The following is a 15,533-nucleotide window of genomic DNA, read 5'->3' on the forward strand; positions in this document are numbered from 1 at the left end:
CCTAGGACTAGGAGATTCAGTGGTGTGCTTCTCTGAGCTCCGTCTTTTTGTTTCGGCGTCATATAAAAATACACCCGTTTCATCTCAAGTGGTAACTTGCTTTAGAAGTTTTCGATTACTTTTGAATCGCTGCAACAATTCGGCAGAAAACAGGTACTGGGGCGTCATTTGCACAGGGTTCAAAATTTTCGCCGCGAGTTTTGCGCACACCTTGCTCATTTGCAAATGTTTATTGACAATTTCATGAACTTTCGTTTTCAGAATCTATAATTCTTTTGCAATCATATGTAAGCTTAAACGAAGATCAGTGTACAATGAAGAACTCACATATTAGCGCCCGTAACCATCGTCGACGGTTGTCCGGACTGTTGCTCGTCGTGGACGTCTTGACGGCCGTCTGTAAATGCTTTGTGCCATTTGAATACTCGCGATTTGCACATTGCATCATAGCCGTATGCTGTCTTGATCTTTTCGAGCGTCTCGGTTGGGGATCTCCCCAGTCAAACGGGAAACTTCAGCGCATAGCGCTGTTCCAACGTCCACCCTATTGTTTCTCTGACGCAGCGACGAAGCAGCTGAACACTATCAAGCACGTCCATTCGCTTCACCTGTTCGAAGCCAACTGAGCTTCTAGCATTGTGTAGTTGAAGGACACTGCATCTTCCCGCGAAACCGGTTTGCCAATCAAGCGCACCAGCTAGATAACCCGAAGGGGCCTCTCGTTCAATGCAGACAGATATCTAGGGTTCTGGAAACATAACCGCGAAAGACTGACGCCAAACTCGATTTAAGGCATCAACAGCTTTTAATGGTATGAAGTGTCAAACACATAAAGCAACTGGGTTACTCTGTGAATTTTTTTTGTCTGCAATAATGTTGCCCTGAACTTTGCACGGAATGAGCAAAGAGCAATACATTACGGTGGCTAAGCAGACAAGTACGAGCGTGTGCTAAATGTTATCAAATAGTTTGATGAAAGCTTTTGATGTAGTTTTCTTCAGTGCTTTGCAGTGTACAATGCGGTCATTTCAAGCGCGCCGAGATGTACAACGCCACTAAACTATATTGTCCTCAGAAATGTTTGATTGTTCTGCGAATTCGATTAACATAAAGAATGACCACGGATACCTCCGTGCTTTTTTTGCATAACACTTTTTAGCTTACATTAATTACAGCGAATATTTGGTCTGTCTGCTATCAGGTCCTGAATATCTTCAACCCTAAACGACAAATTTTATCATTTTGTTCAGGACGATTAAGCCTATGGTACTTAAATTGTTAGTGATTTTGTGGATAATACTCACAGAAAAAAGATAAAGCTCGGACATAGTGAGAGGTTTTTGCCGGGTTTCAGTTGTTCCTGAGAACAAGCTGGAAAGAGGACTGAATACCACTAGATGGCATGGTCGCGAGCAGTGGCTAACAGCACAGTGATATCAGCAGTGGGGGGCTTCCAGTAAAGAAGTGGTATAGAATCGCTGAGACTTTATGCAGTGAACATCTTTTCACGGAAATTAAGCCGTCGGCCTTATATATCGGTCTTTGCGTGTCCCCATGAATTTACCGGCTTGTGATGTCCTACTAAGCACACAAATGAAAACGACGATAACCTCTCAAAATCTGATTCTTCCACCGAGCATGCATCATTGTTTTTAGCTGCTCCATGTGGATTCTCCATGCTTACGTCTGGCCACGGTTAGACAGTGGGCAAACTGGAAGGGAAATGGACTGGCCAGCAGGGTCTTTAGCATACCGGAGACGTACTACCGGTGACAAATACCGGTTTTACCGGACCCCGCTCGCGCATGCGCAGAGGCATTGTTGAGGTGATGGGGAGCCACTGTGCGTGCGCAGCCGGTGTCCGGGTAACCGGTATACGTCTCCGGTAGTACGTCTCCGGTATGCTAAAACGTCTAATGTCGGCATATATTTTAACGGCGCGTTAAAGTAAAACAAAAAGGCCGATAACTTACGTAACGCAGGTTACGGGGCAAGAACGATGTAGCCAGTGGTTGTGCTTCATCCGTATGCTCGTAATGACGAAAGAACTCCCTTTTGAACATCCTGTATGAACGCGATAGCGTGAAGCGTCCAGCTCAGCGGAGAACCCAGCGACGTATTTGGCGCATATAAAAATTTCGGATTGGTCAAGATGATCAGCAAGATGGCAGTCTGGGCATGTTGGTGATTCATGCTGAAAATTTCCAGCTCAAAGAAAGACGAGGACACAAGGAAGACACATGGGACACACGAGCGCTCGCGTGTCCCATGTGTATTCCTTGTGTCCTCGTCTTTCTTTGAGCTACACATTTTCCACCATGATCGAGAGGGCAATGACTTCGCACATCGAGCTTCGGACTTGGTAAGTGAAGGTCGCCACATGGCTTAAACGTCGTTAGGGCGTGTATGAATGTAAAGTCAATTAAAACACTCAAACTAACGTTCGGGAACTTAGACGGGAAAATAACCTGTGACACATGGGTCGCGAGTCAGACACGCCACCCCTAGGCCATCAAGAACCGGTTTGTCTCTTGTCCGACGGTGTCCCGGTCTGCAAAGTGATATGCAAAGAGGACACCAGGCTACTGAAGAGGCTACTGAAGAGACCTGTTATCGCTATCGCGTCGTGCCCTTCAGGCCGAGCTTAACTGTCTCCAGAATTTTTATTTTGTGACATTCTAATTGTTTCTCCTTTTCAAAGCTTACCTTTCTGCCGTGGCTAAACTCCTTCAATTGTTAAGCGCGGCTCATATCCATATCTTGTACCTCGCCTTTTTCTTGTGGTCTTGCGCCGTTACTGTTTGACTCAATACAGACAACCAAATTGTTCAGTGCATTGTGTCATTGTTGCCATGTCAGTAGCCTTTGCCTATTGGTCCGGAAAGCATTTTGTTATTTCTGAATGCAATGGTGAGAGTAAAGATGATTATGATAACGTCACCAAGCGCTAAAAAAGTAGGTAGCTACGACTGACTCCTTATCGGAAATCGATCTCATAATGTGTCGATGTTTATAAACAAAGCGTTTATGAATTGAAAATTCTTTCTAGTCAATATTAACCTTATAGTAGGTTATATTCCATGGCTTCTCTTAACGCAGGTTTGAGACAATGGCATCGTCACTGAGTTACCTCACATTTACGCTCGCCAAACACCCGGATGTTCAAGAGAAAGTGCGCGAAGAAGTCAGAGAGGCTGTCCGCGTCCAGGTAAGAAAGGAAGCTAAGCCTTTCAGCTTATGTTTTTTCTGTGGATGAGTTACTATAAAATTAAAGACCGTCTTAACTCTTCTATATATGATTCCAAGCAGCACAGGTGATGGGCCTAGGATTGCGAATGGATGGTTTCACTCTGGTCCTTCATAGGATCGGCCTTTGCCAACACGTTTCCAATATTGTGCTGATTACCTCTGCTGCTTGGCATCCTTTGCTTTGGGGTTAGTTAGCGCATGAGTGAAGTTGGGTTACTTCACAGCACATAAGATAAACGTAGACGGGACAAGCGCTTGTACTGTCAACCTTTATGTGCTGTGTGTTCCGCTACGAACAAATTAATCTTTAATATAACAATTCTTTTCCATCTATTCGATTCATATCATCTGCATGCTGGTTGGCAGGTGGCAATGCAAACAGAGCTCTAGAGCCAATAACAAAGTGCGAAAATGAACAAAAATTATATGGAAGTGCATACGACTGCAATTTCTATCATGCTCCAGGAAGAGGTTTTGAGATTAGTAGAAAAGAAAAGCTTGATAGAAATTTAAAAACAAAAACAAAAGTACAACTGCTTGCCGACACAAAGGATAAACAAGTGAGTGCATAGCGTATCCAAACCACGCAAAATATCTGTGAGCATTCATAGCTATACGCTGCCTGTCTCAAAATTTCGCGAAGCAGTGTTCAATTAGGTTGGGAACGTCAGGAATTTAGATTGAGTGCTAAGCAAGGAACCATATGAGAGTAAGCAGAAAATGGCAGATCTATGCTTAGTTGCTTAGCACGCTAATAACTGAGAGCTTGTTGGCATTACCAGCCGAGGGGTCAGTAGTGGTAGAAGGCCTCATATGGCCGCCTTATGGATGACCACAGCTAGGCCGGGAACGCAGGTCGCGCTTTGTTTTCTTTCCCTCATGCCTTCTTCGTGGCAAATTGCTCACAAGAACGACCCAACGCACCAGCGTCCGTAGCATGGGGCTCATTCGACGGATTCGAAGCCCCCGATGCGACCGACTTTTGCCCCTTTCGAAACTTTAACGGCCCCCGTGCAGAAAACGCACTGCCAATAGAGAGTTATAGCATATCGTTGCAGTGTTTACGTTACCGTTTACCGTGTTACCGGACGCCGGATTTTCTGGTTAGCGCGGCGCTTGCCAGAAGACGTTTTAGCGTACCGTCTCTCCCGTAACAAGTTACCGTAGGGCTAAAACGAGTGATGATGATGGCAGATGCCCCATTTTTAATGATAAAAAACGGATGCATTACAATCATTTCTATGAAGTGAGATGCTACACTTTAATAATCTTTTTCTCCGCATATAAAGACGTACCGACTACACTTCAGCTAACAGCCGACTCAGCGGCTTTTCAAATGTGCCCGTGAAGCTAGACACCTGTGCCTACCCTGGCCAGTAGACAATTTCTCTACGTAGACCTCAGTAAGCTTGCATGCACAGCGCACGTTGAGTTGCGAGCGCTGTAAAAAGAAAGCACAACTACGACACCTGTTCGCCGTGCCGCAACGTCGCTTCTTTATGTGTTTGGATGTGAACACTGTGGCGCAATCTAGTGGCAGTAAGTAAAAGCGCGCCAACACCGCGCCCGAGAAACTTTTTTATTTTCTGAAAATACTGATGAATATACCAAGAGAATTACCAGTCTTTTTTCGAGGAAAACAATCATAGAAATATAGAGAAATGTTAAATCGGGCACGAAACTTAAGAGCTGCAGTGTAGTCGTTGCTATTTGGCTATTTACACGACATATAGTCAGGCTTAACTGCTCAAAAATCGGCAAATAATCTCAAAAACATGGACTAGTTGTTACTCAAACCTCAACGTATGGGTGAGAATTTGCAAATTAAAAGCGAATGCCTTCATGTATGGCGAGAATTGGCGCCGAAGAACGCGGCGGCGGTGCTGTGTTTGATCCGAAGCGGCCGTGCAGGGCGCCGCCATGTTTGTTTACAAGCGAACGCTAACTCTCCGCAACGCTAAAAGGGATTCCGTAAAGTGTTTGCGGACCGGTAAGTGGGGGCGCATGCGCAGATGTCGCTAGCCGGGCCCGGTAAACGGTAACGTAAACACGGTAACGATACGCTATAACTCTCTATTAACTGCGGCGCCTCTTAGAGGGTGGCACTCCCCCGACTTACGGCTGCCGCAATGCCCGGAGGCGGTGGGCAAGATGGCGCTCACCGGGACACTTACGCAGCCAAGCAAACGAGTCGTGATGTCGTGGAGGGGCGGGGTGTGCGGGGTGGCAGGAGAGTTTACAGAGTGCTCGAGTGGTGCGAACACCCTATAGGGTGTACCACTGGCGCGGCGGCAGCAATAAAAAATTTATCTCGCAGACCTCAAACGCAGCCTAAAGGCTGGTACTCTACATTCTGGCGCCAGAGTGGCTTCAGTGGCCTCATTGAAATTTGTCCCAGGAGACCCCTCATAAACCGCAAGCAGCACTGAGCACACTGGAAAAAGTGTCGGCATCGATCGGTTATTTCATGAGGGCGAAGTATAATATGGACACGGAAACAAGAAACCTTTCCTCTGGTGGTATGCATTCGGTGGGGTATTAGAACTAGAGAGCTACGATCGCAACTTCATATCAACGTCACCGCTCATCACTCACACTTTCATCCGCCAAAAGAACTCCATCGCCTGAGTGGACGTGGGTAACCTTGGTGGCGCCTCCGTTTCGATCACCTGAATACAGGCCCTTAAGGCGCTCCTGGCCTTCTCTGAGGTGCGCTAGGCGAAATGAAGTGAGCGAAAGAATGACCAGTGTTGACAATTTGGGTCGCTTTGTGGATCAGGTGTTGTTGGTCGTTATTAACCACGACGATAGGAGGAAGCTCAGTGACCAAGATTATGGGCCCAGAAATTTGGTGGGGATCAAAGGTCAACCTTGATTGTTTCGGGCAGTAGGTATTTCATAGAAGGTTTGCCTACATTTGAATAATTAAAGTACAGCCTCTTACCCTGGTGGTACGACGAGTGTTCAGGGATAGCTAGTTGGCCAAATGATTACCACAAAGAAGGTGCCACGGAGGACTGTACTTGCCTATTAAGCTGTTTCCCGCTGCCACTAAATAACCATTGAACAATAAAACAAACAAACAGCCACACTAGGCCATGAACGACAGGGCTGATTCATGACACAGAGAAAGTGTGCTTCGCAACGCGCTGGGCTAGGGCCTGCGATTCTGATTCGATGCCTTCGCCACAGAGTGGATTCTACTATAGAGCGACCGTTGGATGGCCGTGCCCGAGCCGTCGGTTCTATACATATGTACGCGTAGCTGTTTTTGTGTTGTCCGTGAAATGGGGCATGTGGACCGGATGATGACGCCATCAATGCGCGCGCGCGCTGTTCGCAAACACCTATGTCTATGGCCGGTGATCATGGACGCGAGAGTGTAAGGACGGTCGACGCGAATGCGGAGGAACTTTCGCGTAACGGCTGACGCAGTAAAACGGCATTGAGAAACAGAATTCACGAAAGCGTTCGCGGGTGTAGGTACGGCTGGTGATACACGGTGCCCCATTGGCTAGCCTATCCAGTCATGATGGACTTGCACACGGTGCCACTCAGTTAAGAGGAGCTCTGACAAACTGGACCCCAGGCTTAAAGGCACAAGCTCGAACTTAGCTGCCCCACACGGTTCGGAAAAGGCGCAACACAGGTGCCGCTGACACCAACAACTGATGGGCAGTGCAATGTACTAAGCTTGATTCTAACAGAATAGTTTACTAATATTCACCTCCAAAATTGAACCGGCTTTGAAAAAAGAGGGACTTGAGTGATCGTTGAAAATGTGAGCTGACATTAATGCCATTCGGATTCAAGCTACAGCCAACAGAGTTACAGTGGTGCTTAAATCTCCGTCAGCTGCCTTTTATGCGTGAATTTGCTAGGGCAATTAACGAGCGAGAAAGTGTGCAGTATTGTGCGCCCTGACAGTATGTTAATAAAATGCCGCAAGCTGGGCGCTATCTCCAGGTGGCACTGTTCGAGCTTCCTCTATTATTCTCGTTGAGCGCCTGGCGCTGCCTATTCTACTATGCTGATATTACCCTGGCTACGCTCGCCCCTGAAACCTAGATCGCCATGAATCAATTGCAGGCAAGTCAAGAGCAGGTCGAATCTAAAGGAGGCTTAAATGATATCCTGTGTGCTTTCTTGAAGCAAGTATTTGTCGCTGCAATTATGTGCACGTACCGCCATTGGAACTGCCTAGCATTTCATTTTGAATACAATGTTTTAGTACTAACTCCTCACTGTAGCTTCACGAAATATAAGTTAAACGAAATGTAATTTTCTTTTCCTTTTACGCTACATTTAGCAGAGACGCGATGGTAATTGGTGAAGCTTAGTGTAAGCATAAGGAGTGTGTGGTGTAGTATATCTCTTAACGTTTTACAAGTGTGGATGCACACCGACGTTTACTATGGCGTCGTCGTCGGTTGCGCAGCAATATTGAGTAGCAATATAGATAATATAGAATCTGTCATGCAGGGCAAGCTGGATTACGAGACTGTGATAAAGAGGCTGAATTATCTGGAACGAGTCGTGAACGAAACTCTTCGCCTGTATCCTCCGGGTCTAACGTGAGTGTGCCAGCGACTATTCGGCATGCATGGGGCGTGCTGTTGTTGTTGTCCTGATACTAGGGCACATGCCCACATAGGAGGATTGGACATGAGTGTGCGAGCGACTACATTTGTGCGGGCTACATTTGTTTGTTGCACTTCGTCCCCTTCTATCAAGAAGGCGGCACGTGACCTGTCGTTCGAGACAGCTGTTATATGCGGGCATGGCTACGCGTGGTGGCCACTTGACAAAAACGTTCAGGGCTTTGCCAGCGGAGAACTTTTCGCAGAATTTCTCTTCCTTTCCTAAAGAAAAAGACGAGTATATAAGCTATACATGAATAGAGGAACTCAGATTAAAGGGCGCCTGAAAGAGTTCTGAAGGTAAGGTAGCTATGAAGGATATGTATTATGCAAAGTAAAGGCCGTTGGCCGTCCGTGCCCAGTGCAAGTTCTCAAAGCCAAGCTAATAATTTGCAAATAATTAATAAAAATTTCCGTCCACCTTGCTCACGGCAACGTGTGCTGCCTGGTTTCCGAGCGACTCCTACTTTACTACGTCATACGGCTCGTGTGATTTGGATCTCAGGGCTGTCAATGGCTCACCAACAGCCGAAACCACGTTTGTAGACGAAATTGACAAAGGAGGGACGCGAGGAACCAACCAGGATATAGAGTCCGCCATATTTCTCTCTATTAGGCGCGAACTCCACCACTGGATCGAACGGCGCTACTTGAGCCGCAATGGGGACCACGTGATTAATCTTTCTGCGGGGTCAAAAGCTGCTGAAAAGAATTTCTGCGGTTTAAAAAACACATATTGCATTCTTATCTTTGTTTTTTCTTGTCAGCTATTTCCCGCGATGTATATTGTGGTTATGTGTTGTCGCGGCCGCAGCGACATGGTATTTATTCTTCTCTCAGGTGGTGCCTGAAAGTCAGACGTACGTGACATTGCTCGATGAAAACTCCCATTCCGATCCGGAAGATGGGAAGCTGCGAGAATACTGGTTCAGAACGAGCAGAAGCGCAAGTTCACACTCTCGAGTGTGCAGGAAATACTTCAGAGAGCTCGATTTTGTTCATGCAGTTGTCGCTTAACTGCTTATTATGTAGCAACCACTGTAAAAAGGCCTGGATGCAACGGACATCCACGATTTGCCTTTAAATGTTGCTCTCCGTTTTTAAAGACGTGGTATAATCTCCATTGCCCTACTAGTCTGCACTAAAATAGCTCGAGGAAGCAGACGAGCGGCGCCGCTAGGCTAATTAAAATGGTCGAAATAAACCGACGACAGCACAGCGAGGTATGGAAAGTGCATGATAGGTGTAACGTTAACAAAGAGAGCAGAGTTGGCCAGGAAACAAACGCGTGTTAGTGACATCCAAGAGGAAGCCCAGAAGAAGAAATTGGCTTTGGTAGGGCATGTAATGCACAGGGAAGATAACCTGTCGGTGGTTCCTTTGGTTAAGCGAGCACATTCCAGGGAGAGGGAAAGCAGCAGGAGGCGCGGAGTCAAGTGGGCAGATGGGATTAGGAAGTTTGCGAGGTTATAACGTGGCTTCATAACAGATTTAGTTCCAGAGATGTAGGAGACGCCTTTAAGTTGCAGTGGACGCTAGATGCCTGTTGATGATGTAGGCGGTAGTGTGGTGTGCCATTGATCTACAGCAATCACTTTTCATCCCGGTGGAGGGCCAAAGGTGTTGGAGCTACTGCTTTGCAGCGCGTTTACAGTAGGCACCGTATAGCTTAAAAGTAGTGAATTCTATTGTAGCACTAGCGTACAATGTGAAAACTGGTACACACTAAAAAAGAACAAACTGGCTGCTGTATTCTTTTGCTGTTTATTCTGCCTTAAATTGTGCAAAACGTGAAATTCCTTCTTCGTTAGACTGGAGAACTCCCTGCGGACTCCCTCTACAGGCAAACTGAGTTGGAAGACTCTTCTGCTCTTTTTTACACTGCATAAGGCAGCACGTGCGAGCTGTAATCGTCCCATGGGAGCTACACCTCTCTGAAAGCACCTTGCGTTGCCCATTCCACTGAATAAAAACAAATCTCCTTCTGACAGTCACAATCAAGGCGGTCCACTTCAGGAACTCTATCGATAAACAGTATTCAGCGAAGGCAGGCACTTGCGCACATATATTTTTCAAAAGATTCTATCCTAAATGTCGCAGTCTCTACGAAACAAGGATAACTGCGTCTATAAGTTAGAAAATTCATTGACTTGCGGGTGCGTCATTCGCGCTTTTGTACAATTTTTTTTCAAAACAGCGACCTGACCAGGAAAAACGGTTCACTAAACGGCCAATGGTTCAGCTCAAGAAAAACAATTTCGCTAAATCTCTGTAATTCTCAATTTTCCACAAAACATACCGTTCATATTGCAGTACTGCTACGTTGTGAATGCTCTACGTGAGCGTCTGTAAAGCTGTAGTTGCTTTCTAATTCAGTCGCTCATTTAACAGAGCGCCGATGATCTTCTTTGACTAACGTCAAAGTTTCAATATTCCGTAAGCCATAAAACAGCTTCCGAAAGAATTGCGGTCCACAGCTTTTTATTGGATTGTTTCAACTTTTACTGAGCTGCGCAGACAATCACACTGCAGCAATCTGTGAATTACTGGTTGCCACTTCTTACAGTGGAGACCACCAATGAACGCAGGAAGCAGCCGTTTTCCTTGAAAGCGTCATGTATACTTTCTTTGGGCCAGTTACATTCGTTCAGTGGTTTTAAATATGGCGTCAGTTACTGTGGTTAGGAGTGCGGCGAATCTCAACAAAGGATTGTCACGCATCTGGAATGTCGTTCGTGGCCTCCGAACATCCCCACACCAGCTGGACTTTTTCAAGTTTCTCGCACTCTACCAACGACGTGGCGAGGCCGAGGTAGCTGAGGATTTCTGCGCTAATGTAGCAGGACCATCCACCCCATCCGCAACGCTGCATTGCAGCGATGTTCCCGCTTCCCGGGATTCTGGGATGGACCTTCTCTTCTGCGTGGAGGAAGTTGATGCCGCTCTGGCTTGTTTCAGACTGTCATCATCGCCAGGACCTGTCGGTGTGCCATACTTTGCACTTGCAAACATTGAACAAGAAGCTAGGCGTGTCCTTTTGGAGTATTACAAAAAATCATGGAATGAAGGCACAGTTCCAGACGAGTGCAAGTGCAGTCGTGTAGTTCCGTTCCTGAAACCAGGGAAATGGCCACTTGAGCTGACATCCCACCGTCCATTTGCGCAGGCTAGCTGCGTTGGCAAAGTGCTGGAAAGGATGGTACTTACACGTATTGAGTGGTACCTTGAGCACTACGGTATATATCCGGCTATAATGTCCGCGTTTTGACGTGGATGCTCTTCAATTGCCAACTTGGTCGACCTGGTGTATTCCGTCCAGCGCCAAAAAACATTGGAAACGCTTGACCGCGGCATTGTTCCTGCATATAACGGGCGCATGCGACAGTGTAATTCACCAGGCTATATTGGACGCCCTGGAAGCTCCCGAGCTTGGTGGTTGTGTTTTCTGCTGGATACGCAGTTATTTATCTAACAGATCTTTTTTTGTACAGACTACTGAGAATGGCCCAACATCTTCACATTTCACTTCCCGTGGAGTACCACAAGGTGGAGTGCTTAGCCCAACGCTATTAAACCTTACATTTGTCGGGCTTGTCGACATAATATCACAGTCGGCGGAACTCTTAATCTATGTGGATAACATCTGTAACTGGGCAGCCGGAGTTACGCGCCCAGAAGTTCGAGCAAGACTTCCAAAGGCGTCAAGTATTCTTGCGGCGTACCTCCATTGCAAGGCTAACATATTTCAACTGTAAAGTGCTCGCTTGTTGCCTTTACACGCAAGAATACGTCTCATTATGCCGTATGCATAAACGGCACAGCAATACCCTACGAAAAGAGCCATCGGTTTCTGGGAGTAATCGTCGACCGAAATCTACCATGGACCCCCCCATATTTCATACATGAAAAAGAGACTAAGGGCGATTTCTCGCGTTCTTGCTTTTCTTGGGGAAATTCGTGGGGAGCGTCAGTGCGGTCGATGACGCAGCTCTACAATGCTTTATTCATGGGAATTCTTCACTACAGCCTCCCTGCACTTGGAAACGTTAGAAAAACAAACATAGGAAATCTTCAAATCATTCAAGCTCAAGCTCTCCGGACATGACTAGGATTGCCGAAATGTGCCTCTACGGCCGCATCTGTACTCATCGCCCAGGAGCATCCAGTCTGTGTCTACTTAACAGTTGACGCACTGAGGACACATTGTCGACACATATCCCGGGTTCCCTCTCACCATCTTGCCAGTCTACCTATTACCAGGCCGCGCACATCGTTTACAAACGCCATTGATGCACATCGCGCCTTTCTGCCGTCCCAATTTATACCCGCTTCTAGACCATCTTCGCCACTTCGGAGCCTGCACAATCTCCGTGTTCTTCTTTCTATACCTGGCATGAAAAAGATCAATTTATCGCCGATAGAACTAAAACAAGTTATTCTTGGTTATTTCCGTGAGCACCGTGCAAACCGGGTGCACGTCTACACCGACGGCTTAGTAAACCGTGCCAGGTCTTCGAGCTACGTGGTCATTCCCGAAAGGACTACAGACATTAGAGCTAGGATAGGTGACCAGACTTCTTCGACGGGTGCAGGACGCACTGCTGTTCGTGTCGTCTTTGAACACATCAATCAGCAGCGGCCTCAGCAGTGGTCCATTTTCACCGATTCAAAAGCTGCCCTCCATAGCTTACAAACTTCTCTTGGCCGTGGAGTCCATGAACAACTGGTCGCGGGAATCCGAGAACTACATCACAGTGCCATAAACAAAAGGGCACGACATTATCTGTAAATAGCTACCGGGGCACTGCGGCATAGCAGGCATTCACCGCGCGGATGAGGTCGCGCGAACTGCTCACCACGACGGCGATTTTGTGCCGATCCGTTTTTCGAGAAAAGACGCAGCGGCAGGCTTCGCGCTCTTGCGAGGGGCATAACGCTTGCCGCGCGGAATTCCGGCGAATTTTTCAATTCACCTTTAAAAGCCTTGGACCCAGATCTGAAGCTCCGGCTTCCATCCGGCCTACCACGACGTGGAGAAACTTTGCTGTGTCGCCTGTGGCTTGGCGTTGCTTTCATCAACCATTACTCGTCTTTGATGATGATGATGATTATAGACTTTTATGGCGCAAGGGCATCTGTGGCCAAAGAACGCCATGTCACAAGGTGTTTTTCGACCACTCAAGGTGGGGTCGATGACTAATTTCTCAAGGATTTTATCCTAAAGAAACCGAGCACCATGCTGGGGAAAGCTTGTACCCATATTATCCCCGGTGGGTGCCCGGCGGCACTGGGGATCGAACCCCCGCACCTCCCGCATGCGAGGCGGATGCTCAGCCGCTTGGCCACTGCTGCGGTTATTTACTCGTGCTTAATCGGTATGGCTGGTAGCCCTGCATGTGCCATCTTCGGGTACGACGAGAATATATCCCATATTTTTTGTGACAGCCCTGCCTATAGCGCAGACGCTCTGCCGTGCGCTGGAGTAATAATAGATCCACGCTCACTGACAGAAATGAAGGTTCTCGGCCACTGGCCGTGGCGGTCGTCGGCGGTGAAGGCCTCCAAGGCACTGCTCCGCTTCTTACAAAATTGCAGAAGTACTTGCTGTTGGTGTAGTTGGTTCATCATAAAGTTGAATGGCGCGAAGAAATAAACACAGGAGCACACAGAGACAGATAGCGCACCTTTCTGTCTCTGCGTCTTCATGTGGTTGTTCCTTTGCGCCATTATAGATTTACGAACTTCTGGCCTGCGCGATAGGCTGTCACATTTTCGAACGCTGACTTTTCATAGTGACTCTCCTTTCTCTTTCATTTTTATCCCCTCACCCCTTTTCCCCCGTTTAGGGTAGCAGACCGATTATTCTTCCGGTTAACATCCCTGCCTTTCCTCTTCTTGGTCCTCCTCCTCAACAAAGGAGTTAAATAAAAGACAAGCTTATATTCCGTCAAAAGGCTCCATAGCACTCCTTTACATCTAACCTCCAACCATGTAGAGTGCACTACCGCACACATGATACACTCCAGTTTTGACACCGCGGTTTTGGCCTCTCTTTGGGGCGGTTGGGAATAGTTGCCGGGGGAGAGGGGGACAGTAATGATTAGTGATGCCGTTGTAAGCGGCGTTAAGAGGATGTCAACTTCTTTAATATACACTTAGTGAATCATGTTGGCTCTTGTTGTAAAGGTCTAGCGATGATTGCGATTATGTGTAAAAACTAAGGTATGGTATCTCTTATGCGCCCAGAAAATATTCGTCGCGGAAACTGTATCTGTTGTAACTACCGAGAAACGAAATCTATGTCATTACTGTCGGACCGACTCGTACATTGATAAAGAGAGGGCGGAAAGACAGGGATATGATAATCAGGAAGGCTTCCGGTTGCCTACCCTGCACTGGCAGTCGACTGTTGGTGGCCATGGACCGAGGATCTTGTCCTCTGTGAAAGGGTGGGGATCGAGGTAGTCCAGAGCACAACGCAGCTTACATCTTTCGTTCACAAATACAGGGCACTCACGCAGGAGATGACAGAGTGTCTCTTCGCAGACACAGCTTTCACAAGAAAGGCTGTCGGCCATCCCGACCCGGAAAGCATATTGATTGGTGAAGGCAACGCTGAGCCATAGACGCACCGTAATGTTGCTTCGCGACGCGCTGTCACATGAAAGACGGAGGCGCACTCCGGGGTCCAATGCCCTGAGGCGACGGTTGCAGAACTCCCCATTGTTCCATGCATAAAGTGCGAACTACAGCGCTAAAGAACGCAACCCACACGCTGCGTCAGCTCGTTACACGGATTTTGACAGGGATCCCGTCGTTCTTTGCAGAACGGGCGGCCTTGTCTGCCTGTTGGTTTCCTTTATACCACAGTGTCCTGGCGGCCACTGGAAAATTATGTCATGTCCTTTCAATGTGGCGCCGTGGTACAGCTTGCGGATTTTTGCAACGAGTTGTTCGTGCGACCCGCGGCTAGTGCAGCTTGCAGGCCTTGAATGCCTGCAGGTGAGGATAAGTGAGGATAGGCATAGGATAGGTGAGGACTATCTATCTTACTTCAACTGCTGTGCTAGCTGCCCTACGGGCTCTAGTTCAATTCATTACTCAGGAATCTCCACACGACTGGAGAGTGTTGATTGATCGACTCGTATTATTCTTAGTTGTCTGTGGGATGAATTTGAGCATACCATATTAATGCTGTGCGCTAGCAAAGCTCAGCATTGCAAATGATGAAGGAGAAAGAGGGCATTATTCTTGCTGCTTTGCCGCTGATGCCACTGATTTGTGATTGATGACGCCGATTTTCCACTGAGGGCACGCTCACTGGAACTCTGCAGGTTTGTCACCAGGACGGCCCAGCAAGACTTCGAGCACAAGGAAACAAAATTCAAGGCTGGGACATGCTTCATGGTGCCGATCTACCAGATACAGAGGGACTCACGCTTCTGGCCTGAGCCTCTGGACTTCAAGCCTGAGAGGCAAGAGGAAAAACCTTTTGATACAAATCTGCGCGCACTCAGCTTCGACACTTCCCAAGCGTTTTTTGGTTCTAACAGTGAGGACGTCTGTCGTGCTGCATTATCATCCTCGAAGCTCTTGAATACTAATGAGCGCCGAGGGACGCTTGGCTCTATGAAACTGTTAGCA

At 47.5% G+C, this 15,533-nt stretch overlaps 1 pseudogene across 1 annotated transcript in view; it reads left to right on the forward strand.

Moving 5' to 3' along the window:
* LOC144134161 (cytochrome P450 3A14-like) overlaps positions 1–15,533 on the forward strand; it is a 51,152-nt pseudogene that overhangs the window by 34,299 nt on the left and 1,320 nt on the right. The window contains exons 8-10 of the transcript XR_013315123.1: positions 3,100–3,208; positions 7,732–7,823; positions 15,224–15,364. The product of XR_013315123.1 is annotated as a cytochrome P450 3A14-like (transcript). The remainder of the gene's footprint in view (positions 1–3,099; positions 3,209–7,731; positions 7,824–15,223; positions 15,365–15,533) is intronic.

This window comes from Amblyomma americanum, chromosome 5 (genome assembly GCF_052857255.1).
Source record: "Amblyomma americanum isolate KBUSLIRL-KWMA chromosome 5, ASM5285725v1, whole genome shotgun sequence".
Taxonomy (NCBI): Eukaryota; Metazoa; Arthropoda; class Arachnida; order Ixodida; family Ixodidae; genus Amblyomma; species Amblyomma americanum.